Below are 20,711 nucleotides of genomic sequence, written 5' to 3'. Positions count from 1 at the left end.
AATATATATACCATAGAGACATGTCTCTTTACAAGACATGCCTCTTGAAGATATATTTATATATCTTGGAAATCTGCAATTGAAACACATAGAATTACAACAATGTTATTACATTTGCAGAGATCCAAAAACTAACATGGTATCAGAGCAAGGCTACAAATGTAGAAAATAAAATGTAGGAAACAAGTTTGATTTGGAAAGAGAGCCACAAATTGTGATTTGAATGCCTAAAATTGCTCAAGATTATCACAATGAGGAGTCTAGAAAAGCAAGACCCCATTCACATCTCTACATCTTAATATGGCAGTAATGTCTAAAAAGCTTCTTATAAGCCATTTCAACCTGAATCTCAAGACCTACTCTGGCAGAACTCTCTAGAGGAAACTCCTTATCAAAGTAGTCTATTTTGATATAAAAGGGTGCCTCGTGTGCCTTGGTAAGCTTACTAAATTGATAAGCTCCACTTCCTTGCAATGCATAATTGGGTTCCAAGAAGGGAAAATGGCTCACAAAAAAAAAAAACCAGTAGAATCTGTAACAAGAGCACCAGTAATTTGAAGCCATCTAAAGACCTAAAAATGATGTGTGGATTGTACTGGGACTGGGACTGGAACTTGTCACCTGATGAATTACCATCCCCTCCTTCCTCTTGGGGTGTTGTTCTTGTTAGGAAGAATCTTTAGCGATAACTTTCTGTATGCCTGTCGTATTTCTTGGACAGAAGAATTCTTAGCAATATCCAAAATGATGTAATGGTTTCATGTGATTATATGTAGTAACTATACAATAGTGATGAATATAGACAAACCAAATTTAAATTTGAAGCTTTCTTGCATGTTCCTAATGTCGGGTTGAGATAACTCTATTTAAAGTAACAAAACAACAAATGAAGTGCAATGACATTAACAGAGAAACACTTCAGTGCTATCACATAGTATGCTTGCTTAAAAAAATAAAAATAAAAGAGAGACATTCAAAATCCTGATGATAATGAATGTGCAAATGAAGGAGGGTAAATCACATCATAACATTTCGATGTATGACTGCCATGAGGACTATAGGGTCCCACCACAAAAGTAAAGAGAAAGAGGGTGCCCTTCTTATTGGCTCACCCTTCATACAAAGCATTAAAAAGTGTTAATTCCCCTACTCTGCCACCATGGGAATTCTGCAAACTACGTGGAATATGGTCCCACCCACATTAAGATGTGACACTTGCAAACAATACAACATGGAAAGGGTAAATAGATTCTTGCATACAAGGAGAAGTAATTACATGCAGGATAGGCAGGTAATGAATAAGGTACCTATGACAACTACATATAATAGTCAATTATTTTTTAGTGCCTAGATATATCAAAGGTCTATTGGGACCTCAGGTACTAAGACATACAAAAGGACTATTGTGTTTTGAGCACCAGTCCAACTAAGGTAAGCATACATGGCATATGATTTAATGTTTCTTCTTCATATTATTATTATGAAGTATATTGTTTAAATTTTATTTATTAATATGTTGATAGATGTATAATAAGTATTTAATAAATATTATATGAAATATTATAATTGAGAATATGTGGCAATAAATTATATATGTATAATTATATTTGAATTATATACATTGATTCAAAATGATATTTAGTACTTTGATATAATATTTGTTAAATATAAAGAGACTCATTATAGGAGTATGAATGGTAAATATTGAGTATTTTGTTATCTTACTTCTTTTTATTGAAAATTTAAAATAAATTATGTTACAATCATTTATGTTATTGTTAGTAATAAAGCTCGAGTCAAATTACTAACATACTAATTGATGTTAACATTCTTATTTATATTTCTATACGAGCTATATCTCGTGATATTTTCCCCTGAGAATGTTCTCATAGGAAAAGAGGGAGATTGAGATTCAAAGGGAGGCTAAAAATTAACGCAACCTTGAAAGAGAGGGAGTTGATAAAGGATATGATTTAGTCAACTTTCAGTGATCTATATCATATTGATTCAGAGGGAGTAAAACTATGTTCCAATGGAATCTTTAGTAATCGATAAATTGTAATAGTCAAAGAGGACTGTAATTCATGCAACTATGTGATTTTAATGGGCTTACCCCTTGTGTACATCATAAGAAAGTGGTGACTTCACTTGAACCATCTAGGATAAATGATAAATGAAACTTGATGTATGAGTTGTAGAGTCATTCAAGCAGCACAATCATACTCATTCAAGATATTGGCGTATTATGGACAAGTTTGTGTTCGCTTATACTATTAAGCTAAATGAATGTTTGGGCCTTAAATGATCAAAAGAGCAAGTTGGAAATAAATTGTCATATTTAATTCTAAATTGTTCAACAATATAAGAATGAGTGGAAATTTTACATTGAAGGGGGAATAAATAGGCAACGTTCCATTCCCACTTGAACCTTATTTAGAAAGGAAACGTTCTAATCTCTAAAGACAATTCTTGAATCTTCATGTGTAGATAAGTAATCATATATTAGTTTAACTTCTTGTACTCTCTCCCTTATTTGTAGTTCTAGATGTACTATATGAGCTAATTCCCTTGATCTTTTCCTTTGTAGATGATCTTGTAGGAAAAGTAAGATGGTACATTAGGCATATTGTGCAGACTCAATCTTATGAAGTAGCTCTAAAGAAGTTGTGATCTACAATTCATTAGTCTTATGATGATCAAGTTGGATAATGTGAGGATCTTTAAAATATATATATATATATATATATATATATATATATATATATATATATATATACATATATATATATATACATATATATATATATACATACATATATATACATATATATATATATACATACATATATATACATATATATATATATACATATATATATATATACATATACATATATGTATATACATATATATATACATATATATATATATATCTACATATATATATATATATACATATATATATATATATATATATACATATATATATACATATATATATATGTATATACATATATGTATACATATATATATATATATATATATATATATATATATATACATATATATATATATGTATGTATGTATGTATGTATATATATATATATATGTATGTATGTATGTATGTATCTATGTATGTATATATATATGTATGTATATATATATATATATATATATATGTATAATGATTGAGATTATGAGTATCCTTCTTTATTAAGAAGGAGTCTAACATTTCTTCTAAAACAATGTTGGAGCTTGAAAGATTTATAATCAGAGGGAGTCTAGAAATACATATGTATAACTTTGTGATTTTGATGGGCCTACTTCTATGTACATCATGAGGAAGTATTGACTTATCACCTAAAGGTTGAAAAGATTAAGATATTCAAAGGAAGTTCAAAAGTTTTTATAAGTAACAAAATGATTTTAATGGGCCACACCTTGTGAACATGACAAGAAAATGAAAAGATCCTTAAATAACTTGCATGATCATACACTAAGTACCGAGTACGTAAAATTGTTCGATGATATAAAGGTTGGAATTTCACATTGTGGGGGGTAAATTTAATAAAACCCATTCAAATTCCCACTTGAAACCATCTTTAGAGAGGAGATTTAATGATTTGACATTTATGGATTGTCATAGAAAGATGTTCTTGCAGAAAAGGAAAGTTGGTACATTTGCTACTAGGATTATTGTGTAGGCTCTGGAAGTGAACATCTTTATCATTAAGATTATGAAGAAGAAATCTGACATTGCTTTAGATTAAGAGGGAGCAAATAAGAACATGATTCTGTCAATTTTTTATTCAGAGGGAGTAGATCATATCACTTCAGAGGTAAACTTGACATGATTAATGATTATTGTTTCTTATGCACTTATTGACTAACATCATATGGTTGATGATTATATGCATACAATGATAAATCTACTCTTGTAGAAAATGCTACATGACTTAATGTCATGTGACCTTGTGATACTGGTGCATTTATATCTTTCAAGCTGAATTTTGCCGGACACATTGATAACCTTCATGAGTCTTTTGGGCGATAGCCGCATACCATGAAAACCCATTGTTTTGAAAGTTTGGGTTATCCTTGTTCTTCGAGCCAGATTTTGCCGAACACATTGATAACCTTCATGGGTCTTTTGGGCGATAGCCAGACACCATGAAAACCCATTGTTTTGAAAGTTTGGGTTATCCTTGTTCTTCGAGCTAGATTTTGTCAAACACATTGATAACCTTCATGGATCTTTTGGGTGATAGCCGGACACCATGAAAACTCATTGTTTTGAAAGTTTGGGTTATCCTTGTTCTTCGGGCCAAATTTTGCCGAATACATTGATAACCTTCATGGGTCTTTTGGGTGATAGCCAGACACCATGAAAATCCATTATCTTTTCTTTCTTCTTTCTCTCTCTTAGTTTAAAACATAATGATGATTACACCTTATTGTGTAAGTTAAACTTATTTCAATTTCCTTTTGCTTAAGAGGGAGTATTGAGGATTCTAGCCTCTTAGTGTATTGAAGTAAATTCCATATGTTAATTTATATATGTGTGTTGATGAATTCATATTGATATGCCATTTTAGGGATATCATAGTGAGATGATATCTCCTTATACTCAAGAACATAATATGTTATATATCAATCTTCCCAAATAAAGAGGGAGTGTTGAGATAGCTTCGATTGTATCGAAGTCATAGCTATGGTAGAAAACAATTGATATACATATCATTGTTAGAATTAGATATTGTTGGCATGTTTGTTCTGACACATTTCGTGAAGCGATGTCTACTATAAAAAGATCTCGCCTATGCTATAGACTTCTTGTTGAGACTTATATTATCTAAGGATAATATATCTAGTGTGATATATATATATATATATATTAAGGTCTTTAATATGAAATTCTAAGATTATCGTGATAATGTATTCTATAAAAAATCCTCCTGAGCTAAGAGGGAGTGTTAAATTGTAGCTTCTATCAGATTGAACTGTCCTAGAGTTAATCCTTTCTATGGTTATTGTTAATCATTAATTATACATACTCTAATAGATCTATATATATATATATATTGTATGCTATATATTATATATAATATATTGTATGCTATATATTATATATAATATATTGTATGTTATATATTATATATAATATATTTCTATATAATATAGACATGTTAATAATGTTTTAATTAATGTTAATTAATATATATAACCATAGAGACATGTCTCTTTACAAGACATGCCTTTTGAAGATATACTTATATATCTTGGAAATCTGCAATTGAAACACATAGAATTACAACAATGTTATTACATTTGCAGAGATCTAAAAACTAACATATGGCATCCTTATACACGATTGCTCATAAATTTTTAGGGAAGGTGTTAACTAATTTATTGTCATCCCTCATCAGAGGTGTAGCTATCCATCCCACCCTTGAGTTTGACGACTGGCCCCTACAACTATAGTTGTTGAGGTTGGCCCTTTAGAATAGTAAGGCCCTACTATAGAGGGCTAGCCCCAACTACCTTCACTATTCTAAAGGGACCCCAACGTGAGGGTATGGGAGAGCTTCATTGGCCATCCTTGATCACCCATCAATGAGTAACAAGAGGAAACAACGACATCTAGTCTTGGTGTAAAGTTCCCCTGTGGGCCCTATAATTATATGGGCTTTTAATAAGAGTTCCATAGTGCCTGTTATTGAATAGATTCCTTACCCTTCCTACACCCCTAACACATTCTAAAACCATCCTACTAATATTCTACTATGTGCCACGCTGATTTGTCTCATTTCCATCCTTTCTTTTCTTTGATTAGCCAACCTACCAATAATAGAATAATAGGGGCCATCGTGAATGATTCCCCATAGAATTATAGGCTGACACATAACCACTAGATGAAAGGCTTGATGGATTAGCATCTCTAGCTTGATTTCTTCCATAGGATTTTAAGGGCCTTCTAATTGAACCTTTCTTCCATCCTTCCATCCCTATTATTTGTAAGGGGGTTAACAATAGTGAATTCTCCTCAGGCTCCAACAACTCCATTAGATGGGTGGGAGTTTAGCACCCCCCCTCCCAAAAGCTCCTTGTCGAGTTAGGAAAAGGGATGAAAAATTGACTACTATAGATTTTGATGGTTTAATAACAATAACTATCCCTCACCCTATTACATATTATTTCTTGAATATTACAATAGTAGGGACCCCGCTCAGGTTATGGAAGGGTTGATTTCCTTTAGACTAGTAGGGGGAGGCCACCATTGGGCCATAGAATTTTAGGCATAGAATTTTGAGGCAGGTGGGTTTTTACCTCTACAGTTTTGTATGCTCTTCATTTGATTACATCTTCCTTTGCACCAGATTGAGGTTCTATAATTATCCCTCACTTGGTCTACTAACATCATAACAACTCAACTACTAGAAATCAATGTTAGGAAGGTCAGTCTAAACTCTAGAAACCTAGGCCCTCCCTAAAATTTTATGGTGAGCTACCTACCTAACCCCCGGTAGCTTGACCAGGGCAGCTCTATGCTCGAAGCTGGGGAAGTATAGTCCATCCTACAGGCCCATTAGAATAGTATGTTGCATTAGGGTGATTATTTTGGCTCCTCTAACTTGCTTTTTCTCCTCATCCTTGGCCCTTCACCTCCTCATACTGGGCATTGGTAGCTAAACTAGTATAGGCATCACCCACATAGGCAAAGGCAAAGGCCTTTCAGATGCTAAGAAAAAAAGGATGGCCCTACTATTCTAAAGGCAAAGGGTATTATAGAACTTGACAATACCTTATTAGTTCAATGGGAGCCACTAGTGAGGATAGTCTGAACTTCTCTTAGGGGCCCCGGTGGCTAGCCTAACTTCTTACTGTTATTGCAATGGGGATAGCTGGGATAGATGAGCCTAACTAGTCTACTCCCTTGGTATAAACACCTAATGGGTGAAAAAATATGGGTTGTTATTCTCCTTCTCTTTATTTTCCACTAACGATGAGTGAACTATATGTTAGGTAGGCTAGGAGCACTAGTATAGAATCTAGCTGAGGAACCTACCTCCTAGAATTTTAGGTTAGAAAGGTTATTAATCCATTTATATATATTTCATGGTTTTCTATATCCATGTCTAGCAAGTCTAGAGATGCACTATTCACAACCAAGTTGTTAAATACAATGGATAGAATGAGGTCCATGAAGATTCTGCATTTTTTTAGTAGATGAAATCATTCCATCTAGTTCTCTAGTACCAAGTTATCACTTGCTAGACTTGTTCACCACTGTCTGATGACTAGTGCAATGAAAAAAAGCATGGGTGGGGGAGGCAACTCTTCATGCCATGGGCTAATTGTGATTGATTAATTGATTCTTCTATGGGACTAGCCAAGTCAATGGAATGGATACTATAGCCTGACTGCCCTTCCACTAGTTGATGCACCATCCCCTCTTTTAGCACTTTAAATTGTGAGGGAACAGGGAGTTGGATAAACTAAATGTTGATAAAGTCCTCCCTCCCTTATTATCCACTCCATGGTTTTCTGTAGCAGAGCTACCAACCATTAGTTCAATAGTGAGATCGATGCAAAGGCCCTACTATTCTAAGGGCCTAGGTGAAATCATAACCCATTGATTAAATTTTATGTGAACTAGTCCCCTTTCTGGTTCCATATCTAGGTACATAGGTTAAGGAGCATTTTAGTCAATTCCAGATTGAAAGCTTCCTCACCCTTCCTAGGGTGAGTTTTCCCATCAGATTCAAATCTATAGGCATTTATTGTGGGGGTGGAAGCAATATCTATTACATTTGATCCAGTTCCTATTAATGACCCAATAGACTAAGTTCTATCCTTCATTATTATATCATCGATAATCAACAATGTAGACTAGCTATTGCACCAAAGATTTTGATTTGAGTCACCTATCATCCATAGAAACTCCATAAATGATATATGACCTAGCTACTCTACATGTATGCCAATCCATTATTTATTCTAAAACCCCTAGGTTTTCCCTAACCTTGGCATGCCATAACACACTACATTCATGCTTATTTTCTTATCTAAGTTGGACCAGTTTTCAGATGCACTAGTTTACCCATATCCATCTTAATCAGTAATGGGAAAGGACATAACATCAAAGCCAATAGAATAGGTAGTAATAGGACCAAAGGTATAAGCTAAGCCAACATCGTAGATAGAAGCACAGGTAATTGACCAACATAAGCACCAAAGGTGGGAGAAGCAAAGATAGGGGCAGGAGTAAAGGTTGCATCTCTCACAGTTCATCTCGAGCCTTGCCTAGATTTAAGCAACAAAAAATTATACATACACATAAACTACATCATGGGTAGGGGTATGGGCTATTGATTAGGCTACTAATGAAGCACCATGATAAAAAATAAAGTAGCCATTACTATGTATATCATAGGGTAGCCATCACTATTGTTTATATGATGGTTGCTATCTCTATAGTGCATCCTTTATCTTATATATTCTATATGGTTATGCCCAATTTTATAAGTCATGATAGGGGTAATAGTAAAAGAAACCACAAGTACCCCTACTAGGCAGATTAGATTATTGAGGTGGACATTCATAGAATTCTAAAGTACCCATTGATTCATTCCCTCATTCCATGAGGTCATCCATCTGATCTTCTTAGAATAGTAGGGGCCACCTCCATTAGCCAAACAAAGGATCCCTTGAATCTATCTATTGAGACTCACTCGCCATCTATCCTACTAGTTGTTAATACTTATATGATGATTTCATGACTATAACATCACTAGTATCCATCCAATAGTAGGCAATATAGAAATATGAATACACGATAGCGAGGTGGCACATTCAGACATCCTTCTCATCTCAGGCCCTTCTTTTCAAAATAAGTACCTCGATTCTATAGAATGGAGGGGTTTTCTATTATTCAAATATTTCCAATGAATGCAAGGGCTCAAATGTTGTACTGCCCAAAGGCCAAGTGGGGTAAAGGGAAGGATGAAAATTTTCTTGCTCCATTGTTCGTCTCTAGCTCGAGTGGATCAAATCTACCCATCCTGGGTAGAGCAGAGTAATCTTCATAGTTGGTGTGGGAAAGAACAAGTGGGAGGTGTATGCACCCAAAAATGGTCGCCTAGACTATGGGCCCCCATTATTCAATTTATCAATTTATCAAATTTTCTGAATCAATGGTTTGTAATATTTTATTAAATCAATTCAAATCAATTTCCTTGATCAAATTCGATTTATTTCATTTCTAAGATTGATCATTTTATTCCAAGTCTTATTTAATTAAAAGAAAATCTTCTCTTTTAATTAAATAAAATAAAATCCCCATTTAATTAAAAGAAAACCTCTCTTTTAATTAAACAGTTCATCCACATTTAATTAATTAAGAGAAAAACCTCTCTTTTAATTTAATTAAATATCTTCTATTTAATTAAAAAGAACTTGCTCCCTTTTAATTAAATAAAAATCCCACTCAAATATCTCTTTTGATGAAAAAAGGAAATAAAATAAATTCTTTTTATTTAATTTCTCTACACTTAAAAATGTGATCTAAGTGGGATTTATCTTTCCACTTTCTCCTCAACCACTCCTCTTTTCTAATTGGTGGAATCTTGTCTCACATGGATCACCACTTTCTTCTCAACCACTCCTCTTTTCTCATTGGTGGAATTTTGTCTCACATGGATCAAGCTCTATTATCCCATATTGGTTGTGAGAAGCCTCTCACCTCTATAATTTCCTTTATAAGGGAGAGCCCTCTGCTCATGTTAGACACCCATGATTATGCTATCATTATGCTGCAGGTTTGAAGACCAATTTTTGAAGGAGTTTGAATACAAAAGCTTTTTTGTGGAGAACTTCTATTTTCTTGTCTTTTTTTCCCTTGCACCCATCATGGGCTTTTAGCTTAGATCTTGCATTTATAGATTAGATTTTGCTTTCATAGATTAGATCTTATTTTTATGCATATTTGAAGATCATGGAGACTAGCATTCTTGCTTTTCCTCTTTGAATCTCTCATCTCATGGTGTACTTGCATGGGCACAAAAATAGGTCAAACTGAGGACCTCCATTGCAAACCCTTGCACTCTATGAGTAGAGAGCTATGGATCGATTTGTGAGGGCTCATTCTTGAGTTTTCTTACATGTAATGATTCATAGAAGTGTGACAACATTTTAGCACACATTTTTGGCGCCCCTTCCATCTTCTACTTCCTCCACTATCCATACATTCCCTAAAGATTCTAAGACTCTCAAATCTTCTACCAATCATTCATCCAACAAAGATCCTAATGCTTTTCATGCAGTTCCCTATAGTTATCCTCAAGGGCTACCTCTTAAAGAAACTCAAGCTAACCTTCACTTGGCTACAAATACCTTTGACAATGCTAAACCTAAAGAGCCTAAGCCTTCATGCTCTAGCTCGAGTGGATCAAATCTACCCATCCTGGGTAGAGCAGAGTAATCTTCATAGTTGGCGTGGGAAAGAACAAGTGGGAGGTAGATGGTGCAGAGGGAGAGGTTGAACAACTAGGAAAAAGTGATTTCATTACTAGGGATGAAAAATTGTGTAGTCAAATGCATTTGATCAAATGCCTATGATGCTGGCTAGGGGACAGTGCTCGATGAAGGTCATTCAAGGTTTCTTGGAGTGGTGACATAGGAGGATGCCAATTCTAGTGCTGATACATCAGATTATTTAGTAGGAACCATTCATGTCATGCTAATGCTGCTTGATGGTGGGGTCTAGTTGTTGAAATATCAATTCCCCACTACAATAGAATAAGCTCTGTTCCCCCACCCTAGGGGGAGGGGCCCTAGTACCATGTATGGGTAGAGGGTAGCATAGTTCTGATACTATGGGTGTGCATGGAGGATGGGCCCCTCTTGCATCCCCCTTAGAATAGTAGGGTAGAATAACTAGTTGCTAGTGGATAAGCTGGATGGTATGCTTTCGGGCTATGGGTATGCCCATCCCCATAAAATTTTAGGCTAGGGGGTTAGGGGCAGGCTCTAGCCCTATAATTTGAGGTAGGGTAGGGTAGGGTTAAGCTAGAAGGTCAAGGCAACAGATCTTGTTGGGATTTTTCCCTTGTCGATAGAGTGATTGCAAAGCTCAATACTTTAGAATAGTAGGGCTAGTGTAGAGGCAAATAGATTCTTCTCTCAAGTAATGTACTAGGTTCTTCTTCATATATGTAGACAAAGTTTCTATAATCTTTAGGCTCTTTCTTACAATCTTCTTCACTCTTTTCTACAAAATCATCAACTTGAATATTTTCCCTTTCCACAATGTTGTTAGCATTAGAATTCAAACACTTGTATGCCTTGCTTCTAGTGGAATACTTTAGGAATATACCTTCATCACTCTTTGCATCAAGTTTTCCATGCCTTGAATCTTTCAATATATAACACTTGCTTCTAAAGACTTCAAAATTATTGACATTAGGTGCATAGCCATTCCATAGTTCAAAAGGGTTTCTTTTTGTACCTTTCTTGACTTGAACTCAGTTCAATGTATAAATAGTAGTACTTATAGCTTCTCTCAAATACTTTTGTGAAACACTCTTTTCCATCATAATGTTCTTGCACAATCTATGATTGACCTATTTGTTCTTTTAGCTATCCCATTATGTGGTGGAGTACTTGGTATAGACATTTGTCTCTTAATTCCTTTTTCATTATAGAATATGTTGAAGTGATCTGATATAAATTCACCTCCTCTATATGATCTCAAGAATTTCAAACTTTTACCTATTCATTTTTAACTCTAGCCAAATACCACTTCAACATTTGAAAAGCCTCAGATTTTTATTTAAGAAATGTCATAGTCATCATTTTAGAGAAATCAATGATAAATAAGATAAAATACTTTTCACCACAATAACTTCACACTTTAATAGGACCACATAAATTAGTATGAACCAACTCCAAAATATTATCAGAAGATTAGGCCTTGCTCTTCAAAGAAGATTTTGTCATTTTTCCCATTTCACATTATTTGCATATCAATTTATCATGTTTTCTCAATCTCGGTAATCCTATAACTCTTTTCTGTTAGTGTAGTTTTTTATTTTTCCTATTTTGCTAGGTTTTTCCTACACTTTTAATAATCTCTCTTAGGTTAATAAAGCATGTCTTATTAGGTGAATGGTTGTGAGGTGTCACCTTACTACATGTGAGCATCCATTAGCTATCTTGGGAAGATACTTTTCTATCTTTAGTCCAATAGATGGTTGCTCCTCATTGGTTGGTGTTGCCACCTCCTCCCTCTTCCTAGCCTATATAAGCATGCTACCTGGCTTGTATTTGTATCTCTTATTTTTGCGTCCTCTTAATGCTATTTTGCTTCCAGCATTTGCATTACTCTCTTGGAGACTAACTCTATGATGCTATTTTGATTTTGTATCATTTGCATTCATAGTTTAGATATTTACTCTTTGCACTAGTTTTCTGGGTTATTAATCTTATCAGATTCTAACATGGTATCAGAGCTTTTCTATGTGCAAGAGTAGATTTTAGTTTCCTTATTTGAGAGATTCGGAGGGGGCAAATAAACTTTATTGTAGTTTTTGAAAAATGAAGTATGCTCTTCTCTTGCATCTTTGGATGATCTTGAGAATCAGAAAAGTTTTGACAAAAACGATTTTTCTCTGGGGTTTCAATCTCAAATCTGACAACCAACTTGCATATTTGGAGTTTTCAATCAGTATTGCAGGTTCCAGCATGCCATTAATGGACTTAGGAAGCCGATCCAGCATTTGCATGTCATATTTTGGTTGCTGGGGTCGTTTCTTGATTTTTGGAGCCATTTTTTACTGTTAAAGGTGTCTAATTTACACTACAACAACATCTTCTGTACATCAGCAAGGAAAACGCTTTCTAGAATTTGTTCACAGCCCTGAAAAACCATCTGGGTATCTTTTAGATTTTGCATGCAAGCCATATATTTCGCAGAATTGAGCATGCAAAGCTACAGCCATACCCCTCTCCGTTGGCAGTCGCAGATTTGAACGCAGTTTTCAAATGTCTCATTCTTGCTCATACAGACTCCGATTTTGATGATTCTTGTTATGAACTTGGCTATTTTTTTGTGCTCTATCCACTAGTGGAGTTTTTTTTTGATTTTCATGCATGAATTCTTCAGAAATTGCAGATTCTCAACTGTGACTGTGCACAGTTCTCGTTTTGGAAACTTCGGAGGATCATAACTTTCTCATATGACCTCCTATCAAGGCGATTCTTTTTTTGAAAGTGCATGATTTTTTGAGTAGATCGTAGTGGTGCTATTTGTTTCCTTGATTATTGTGTCCAATTTTCACTTTTAGCATATGCTCTTCATGAGGAGGCCCTGTCGATTTTTCTTCCGCAACTTGAGCATACGAACGTATTTTTTTGATCCGAAAAATGCATCAGAAAGCTGGTTCTAAGACAGAGATGATGGTACAATTTTTCTTTATTTTTGCTACAGTCTGGTTTCTTGTTTTGGCAGTCAAAGCCAGATGTTCTATTTTGCCTTCCGAGAGCCATATCTTGCTCATTCAGACTCTTTTCTGGGCTCGCCAGATATCGTTGGAAAGCTGGTTCTATGAGTTATTTAGTTACAAAGGTCTTTTATCTAGATTTTTCTCCAGGTTCTTTCTCCTCCAAGTTTTGCACTTTTGCACTTTGGCAGATTACTTGGATTCTACAGGTCTTGGGATCTCTTCTTCTATTTTTTTGGCTCACTCTTCTTTCTGACTTCTGAGCATTATATGCTTCTATTCTGTTGCATTCTTTTTTCTATAAATGCATTGAGATGAAGTGTCTATTTTTGCATATCTGGGATCTTGTACACCTTGTGTTTGTTTGTACTCGCACTCAGTTATAAAGTGCCATGGGGGGTCATGATGTTTTTCCATTTTGTGCTCATCCACCTTTGTCAAGTGAATTTTTCTTCCATGACATTAGCCCATGCAGTGTGTCAGTGACACTGCCCTTTATCCTGTGCTTGTACTTCTATTGCACTGTTGGTGTTCTAGATTCTTCTTCTTGCAAATGTTTTTGGCATTGCATTTCAGTGTTCCTGTCACCCCTCTACCTGTTCAGCATTATGGGGGGGTTCACCTGTTGGCTCTATTGCTTCCTTGGTTCAGTTGAGTGATCTACGTATTTAGTTTTTGTTCCTATGTACTAGGCGGATGCAGTGGCTAGGCACCTATGCATTTCGATGGTATGGTTCATCTACTATATAGACACTTATTCATTCCTACTTTTGGAGGTCACCTCTTCGATTGATCAACTCTTCAGACTTTGTCTTCTCTACCTGGTCATGCACTATTTCAGTGGGGGTTTCAGCAGTTTCTTCTGACAGTGTTTGCAGCTTCATGCTTTAGAGATGCTTCATGCTCTTTCTTCTTCCTTTCTTTGGGAAATTTCCTAGATTGGAGGCTTTGTTTCCTTCATCTAGTTCTTTTTCTTGTATTGGGTACTTGATCAGGCCTTGTTGCCGGGACCCATTTTCCTGCTTTCATAGCTTTGCTAGGTTAGCATCCACCTAAGCTTTGCTTATGGGGGGGTGTTAGTGTAGTTTTTTATTTTTCCTATTTTGCTAGGTTTTTCCTACACTTTTAATAATCTCGCTTAGGTTAATAAAGCATGTCTTATTAGGTGAATGGTTGTGAGGTGTCACCTTCCTACATGTGAGCATCCATTAGCTATCTTGGAAAGATACTTTGCTATCTTTAGTCCAATAGATGGTTGCTCCTCATTGGTTGGTGTTGCCACCTCCTCCCTCTTCCTAGCCTATATAAGCATGCTACCTGGCTTGTATTTGTATCTCTTATTTTTGCGTCCTCTTAATGCTATTTTGCTTCCAGCATTTGCATTACTCTCTTGGAGACTAATTCTATGATGCTATTTTGATTTTGTATCATTTACATTCATAGTTTAGATATTTACTCTTTGCACTAGTTTTCTGGGTTATTAATCTTATCAGATTCTAACATTTCCATCTTCTAATGTTCACCAAATTATAAAAATTCACATGACACAACCTCTTATGCCATAACCAAACATCTTCAAATTGTACAAATAGACATGTATCATTAGATAGGTCTAGATAGAACAAGTTACCTCTTTTTTTCTCTCTACTTCCAATTAGTTTACTAGTAGCATCATAGATATTTTCCTTCTTGTTTTGGAATTCAACTCTGTAGCTTGAACTATTAAATTGTGCTACACTCAATAGATTATATTCTAAACCATCAACCCAATATGTATTGTCACATTTGATCTACCATTCAATATAATTCATCCTTTACCTTTCACATAACATGGTGTATCATTTCCAAACTTAATACTACTTCCATTATAATGTTCTATCTTTTCATACTTGTATTACCAGTCATATAATGTGAGAAACCACTATCAATTATCTATTTATCATTCTTACTCACATGTCAAACCAAAGAAATTTTCTCATCTTCATTAGATTCCTCTTTCATTGCAATATAAACAACTTCTTCATCATGATCATTAGAATCATTATCAAAACCATCTTCTTTATGTAAGGAAACTTAGGTGTGGAAACAACTTCCTACACTAATCTCTTAAGAGAAGTATGGTGCAAATCCTATTAAAATCTTTTACACTTACAGATTCAATATCATGTAAACAACAATATTTCAGCCAACCAAGCATAAAGAAAATAGATAGAGAAAGAAACACATAACACAAAGATTTGCTAGTGGGGAAAAACCTTTCGGTAAAACAACCCCACCCCTCCAGAACCTGCACAATGTATTATCTTCAACACAAGGTTACAATACACTTGCAATGCAAGTTCATGAGTGACAACATAAGACTCCAGTAGCAACACATAGTACCAAAAATACACTTTTTTGCATACCACCTCTTCGCAACCGTAAAAATGATTATAACATGCACTTCACTTTTAGGGCTACTCCCAAAGGTAATCGTATTAGGGTTTTACCATTCTTCGAAAAAATAGGAACCCTAAAAAAAATTTGTACTCAAATTTATCAGTTGCCACATGTCTTCACTTGTCATTGAATCTTCCTAACATAGCTCTTATGTGTCATAGGAATCCGTCATAACCGTTTTAGCAATGATCTCCTTATACACAATTCAAGATGCCGACACATCAACATTATTTGCAAGATATACATTTTACAAAATAAATAATAAGAATAGGAATTATCTAAGGTAGAGACACCTTATTCCTAACATTCTCCCACTTGTCGAACACCTTGTAAGAGCAACAGGAACATAACATGAACTAACCGCTATAGGCTAAAAGGCCCATAGACTTCGAACACCATCTCAACTTCTCAGTACCCATTGGTTTCGTTAATGCATCTACAACATTCTTCATAGTATCTACCTTCTCCAAATTTACCTTTCCATCTTCCACCATATCTCTCACAAAGTGAAATTGCACATCAATGTGCTTTGTTCTGGCATGGAAAGTTGGATTCTTTGCAAGGCAAATAGTGCTCTGACTGTCACACCAAATAGTAATCTGTTTTGCATCAACACCAACATCAGAACACAATCTCTTAAGCCAAATGGCTTCCTTACAAGCATGAGTAGCAGCCATGTACTCAGCTTCTGTAGTGGATAAAGAAACCATAGGTTGTCGCTTGCTTATCCAATTGATGGCACCACCAAACATAGTGAACACATAAGCACTAGTGGATCTCCTGCGTCAATATCACCTGCCCAATCTGAATCAACAAACCCATGAATAAAAACTAAATGTGGACATCTAGAAGAGTTACCATGATAACATAAGGAGTAATTTGATGTACCCCTAAAATATTTGAATACTCGCTTAACTACATCCCAATGTACCCGTCCAAGATTAGCCATAAACTGACTAAGGACTCCCACTGCTTGGGCAATGTCTGGTCTAGTATAGACCATAGCATACATAAGACTGCCAACTACACTAGCATAAGGTACTCTACTCATGTCCTCCATATCACTAGGAAATTTTGGACAATCATCTACAGATAACTTTTTTCCCATAGGAATAGGAACACATAGTGGTCTACAATCTGCCATGCTGAACCTGTCCAACACAGACTTCACATACTTACTCTGACTCAACCAAAGTTTTCTGTTAGACCTGTCTCTATTGATTTCCATACCCAAGATGTACCTAGCTACCCCAAGATCTTTCATCTCAAACTGTGCTGACAACTGAGATTTAAAATTAGAAATAATACCCTTACCCTTCCCAAACAGCAACATATCATCAACATATAATGCAACAATAAGAAGGCGATCATTTTCAACTCTGAAATAAACACAATGATCTGATTTCGATCTTTCAAATCTAATTAACAACACAAAGACATCAAACTTAAGGTACCACATCCTAGGAGATTGCTTCAAACCATATAGAGATTTCTTTAATCTACAAACTAAGGATTCTTTACCTTTAACAATGTAGTGCTTAGGCTATGACATATAAATGTCTTCCTCCAAATCACCATGAAGGAAAGCTGTCTTCACATCCATCTGTTCTATCTCTAAATCATATGATGCAGCAAGAGATAATAGAAATCTAATGGATGTCAACTTTGCAATAGGGGAGAGAATATTTCACCATAATCTATTCCCTCTACCTGTGAATACCTCTTTGCAACCAATATAGCTTTGTACCTTTCAACACTGCCATCTACATAGAATTTCTTCTTGAACACCCATTTATAACCAAAAGAATGTCTCCCTTTAGAAAAAGGTACAAGGTCCCAAGTTTTGTTTTTCTCTAATGAAGCCATCTCATCATCCATCGCCTCAATCCAGGAACCTACATCTTCCATGCCCAAAGCCTCTTTCACAGATCTAAGCTCATTAGTGTTAGTAATCAAAGCAAAACCACAACTAAAATCTAACATAGAATAACCAAACCTTTCTAGTTGCTTTCTTTCTCTTGTGGATCTCCTCAAGGGCTACGGTTGAGGTTATTCTTCCTCTTCTTTTGAACTATCAGAGCTGCTAGAGCTCTCCTCATCATTAGACCCAACATGGTCTCTCTGTTCAGACTTCTCAGGGGCAGGAGGCAACTGAACAACATCTTTTTCCTTTTCCTTTTCATCTAGCTGTAGCACAATAGGATAAGATGTTAGCTCTCTAAAAATAACATTTCTACTATACAACACCTTACTAGTCCCAGGATCCCAAAGCTTGTATCCTTTCACACCAACACTATACCCTATGAAAATACATTTAACAGCTTTATTTTCCAACTTAGATCTTTTCTCCTATGGAACATGTGCATAAGCTTCACAACCAAAAACATGAAGATGTCTAATTGAAGGCTTCTTACCAGATCACACCTCCATGGGTGTCTTACCAACAAGGGTTGATGTAGGAGGTCCGTTAACCAGATAGCAAGCAGTGGCCACAACTTCGGCCCAAAACCTTTGTTCTAAACTAGCTCCACTAAGCATACTCCTAGCCTTCTCCATCAATGTCTTGTTTATTCTCTCTGCAACTCCATTTTCATCCCAAGCCATTTCATCAACAATCTTTGAGCTAAAGTTACCATGCTATTTTGAGAACCAAAGCCATCAATCTTACCCTTATAATGCCAAATTGAGAGCTCACAAAGCTACCAATTTGCCATTACCCATCTCCATTGAAGCAGCTTTTGAGCATCTTGAGCATACATCCACAGCAAAAGGACACATCTACAGAATCCAGAAAGCATGGAGTGTTTTCTCTTGTGAGGTTTGCACTTCTTGTTTGCTTTCTTTGTCTAAGCATATATGTAAATTTAGTTTTTGGTTTGTGAATGTTTACTTTATTTGTTAATGTTCTTTGCATACTAAATCTTGTTCTACATTTTGGCACGCCCGGTGGGACCCCACTATGGGTCATTTAATCATCTATTTTCATCTATATGTCATTTTTTCTAACCATCTAATGTTTGTTGTTGTTTGAGTGTGTTGTTAGGGTGTTTTGCTTGTTTTTGCAGGTTAAAGAACGCACTTAGGAAGAATAAATACCATCTAAAAATCCAAAAATAGCAAAAAATTTAAAAAATTCTAAAAAAAATTTCACGTTTTCAACTTTTTTCGCATAGTGTCATCTCTGCAGTTTTGGCATCTGCAACCTGTTCTATCGTCTCTGCCACCAGCAATCCAAATCGTCGTCTGTGAAAATCTGCATCTGCGCAAATCAACGTCTCCACCACCGCCAATCTAAATCGGCGTCTCATTGCAGGTTGGAGCACATATGGAACCACTAACCATGTTTCTTGCAGGTTTTCATGTTGCTAAAAATGAACTTGAATGTTTAACCATTTGTCTTTGAATGCATGTTGCTAAAAAAATGAACTTGAATGGTTAAACAGATTTTCCATTGAATGAATTTTGCTCAAAACACACTCTTGAATGTCATGGATTAAAATCAACTTTCCTTGGAATGCATGCTTAAAACAACAAATCCAATCTTGAATGCCAAGGATCAATTAACCATTGCAATATCAAACACTTCATTTGGAGCTTCTAAAATTGAACAAAACAAATCTCTTTTTCACATGCAATCTAGGTAAAGTTTGATTTTTGGACATTTAAGAAACTTTGTTAAGTTAAAATACAAATTTAAAAAAATCAATTTGAGTAGTTCCTTGGACTCACCTCTTTTCTAATCACCCATCAAATATTAACCATTGGTTGCAATCTCAGCACCATTTATGGGGATGGGTCTACTTGAAAAAGGTGTTAAATGTTCCACAATCTAACTCACTCACTTGGTCTTTGAACGTTTTCTTTAACTTTATCAAAATTCTTAAATGGCCAAAACTCTAGATTAAATCGATCACACTTCAAGTTTGGGCACTAAAATTGAACAAGAACTGACGTGGAGAGCCTTTGGGCGCGCGCTTGAAATCGAATCTCACACACTTTTGTTTTGGGCTTAAAACAAACTCACACTCAATCTTGAATGCCTTAAAGAAAATTAATCGATACTTGACGTGGAGGTCGATACTTGACGTGGAGGGCCTTCGAGCACGCGAGTTTGCTTCTATTGACCCTAAATCTTCTTATTGTTTGCATTCTTCGATCGATTTACTTTTGTTGGCACTTCAAGTTGGAATTGAACATTGTCTCTTAAACATGAGTGCTTGCAAAGTCTAGATTAGCACACATAAGAGTCAGTTGGTAAAAGAACAAGCGTGTTTTTTAGCCCAAGGTCATCCAAGTCTTCTCTCCCCTTGTCGTCTTTCGAGGCCATCTTGGGTGCATAAGATTAGGATCCAAAACCTTGTTTCTTTTTAGGAGGCCTGCTTGGGGATTTCATCACCCCTTGGACAACCTCAACTCCAGCATTCCGGCGGAGTATAAGAATCGGGAGGTGAATCGAAAGACACCTCTCTTGGGATCAAGATTTCGTCATTCGGGCTAAGCCTCAAGGAACTTTATACCCTTAAGAAGTGAAAGAGGAGAAGTGGGTTACCGCTCCTCTCGGCTGCGTGACATCCTTTTGGTCTCATCTACGGATTTGGGCCTCACGTACCTTGCGTATATCGAGGACTCCCTAGCTAAACCAATTGTCAGCCTTGCAAAAAACCTTCTAGGATGTTAATGTGTTTGGAGTGACTGATCGAAACATTTGTAGAACATACACACTCCTCGGTGCAGGTATCACATTCTGAGAACCACAAACTTCTATCTGGGTGT

At 35.6% G+C, this 20,711-nt stretch overlaps 1 pseudogene; it reads right to left on the bottom strand.

Moving 5' to 3' along the window:
- Nucleotides 1–227: 227 nt before the first annotated feature.
- On the bottom strand, nt 228–19,246 carry LOC149543305 (chaperone protein dnaJ 49-like; annotated as a pseudogene).
- Between the last annotated feature and the right edge of the window lie 1,465 nt (nt 19,247–20,711).

The sequence above is a fragment of the Cupressus sempervirens genome, chromosome 8 (genome assembly GCF_028749045.1).
Source record: "Cupressus sempervirens isolate cs-2001-9-10 chromosome 8, ASM2874904v1, whole genome shotgun sequence".
Taxonomy (NCBI): domain Eukaryota; kingdom Viridiplantae; phylum Streptophyta; class Pinopsida; order Cupressales; family Cupressaceae; genus Cupressus; species Cupressus sempervirens.
Note: the sequence above shows the minus strand (reverse complement) of the source record. Positions and strands in the feature narration are given on the sequence as shown.